We start from the raw sequence: 1463 nt of genomic DNA, 5'->3' as shown, positions 1-1463 counted from the left end.
TAACTGAAATAATTATAAAATGAATACACTAACAGATATGGACTAACACATATTCTTCTAAGGAAAGATGAACAGATGATACTGGCAATTTGGGATTTTGGATGGGATTTTAGTAGGATTTGAATAGGATGCAAGTGTAAAAGAGCGGGATATGCAGTTTTTTGGGTACTGGGTTATGTGATACTTAAAAGGTAAGCTTGAGTTTGGTAATTTGGACAGCCAGCAAGGTCTCTGGACATCAGGGCCAAGGAATCTGGTCACTGCAACAGCGGGGTCAAGAGATCTGGTCACTGGGACAGCTGGGCTCTCCTGGATGGGATGTGGGACAGCTAGGCAAGGTCTGGTCACTGTGGACCGCTGGGGTCTCCTGGATGGGATCAGATGGGCGAGGTCTGGTCACTGGGCTCTCCTAGATGGGATCAGCTGCCTTTCCTCCTTTCTCCCTGGATTATTGGGTATGCCTGGATGGAATCAGATGCCTCTGGATCTGGTTTTTGAATCTCTTGACTATCCCTTGTGTCTCACTGTCTCCCGCTTATATAGCCAGGAAGCCAAGGTGACATCATAGAATTTTTACAATCAGGGGAGGAATACTCTGGATTTACCCGTCTACTGGGATAGGCCAGGCTACTGGTGTTCCCTTCTCCCTCCGGGCTGATTGGTTCAGGGGAAATGCCATCATTTTATGTGTGTGCACTTATGACTTCCTTTGTCTCACAAAGTTACTTTGTTACAAAAATAAGTTATAGAGCAAAACTTCAAATCTATACTACTCACCATCATAAGAAACAGATATGCAGAGTCCATATTTCACAGGGAAACGGACAGTTCGATTTGCCAACTCTGTGCAAGGTAGCATCGTTCCTGGGCACAATTTCTCAATTTCTAGGAGAAACATAATATTTAAAAATCTTTATATGGCTACACATATGCCCACTACTATTTCGCATATTTTCACCAGGTTTTATGTTTGTATGATTTATACTTCACCCAGAAATGCATTTTTCCTGCCATTCCAGTTTCCTAGGTGCTAGGAACATGTGCTTAGTGTCTTTGGGTTTGTCCATAACTCACATACAATTCTGGCATAATATAACATGACTGCTTATTCAGGGAATTGGGAGAAATGTCTTAATATAAAAAGTTCTTTCAAACCAATGGGCTGGATTAGTCACATGTGTGAGCGGTCCTCCAAACCCTCACAGCTAAATTGTCTTCCCCTGGTTCAGTCTGAACAAAGGGTTTCCATGACACCTTTGAAGCCATGCAGTTGGGGCTGGGGAGGGGTGTCAAAGGAAATCAAACCTCTTGGTGAAAATGCTAGTTCCCCTTGGGTCCTTTGTTCCTTTCTGTAGGGATGCCGGATAGTCTGAGGAGGCAACAAACTTCCACACCTTGGGCCTTTCATATGCCCATGGGGGCTGGTTCACTTGTGGAGGTAATTTTTTTTGTTTACCATAGGA

Source organism: Ambystoma mexicanum, chromosome 8 (assembly GCF_040938575.1).
Source record: "Ambystoma mexicanum isolate Mex_15411 chromosome 8, UKY_AmexF1_1, whole genome shotgun sequence".
In the NCBI taxonomy this organism is placed as follows: Eukaryota; Metazoa; Chordata; class Amphibia; order Caudata; family Ambystomatidae; genus Ambystoma; species Ambystoma mexicanum.
The sequence above is the reverse complement of the archived record's forward strand: the minus strand, read 5'-3'. Positions refer to the sequence as shown.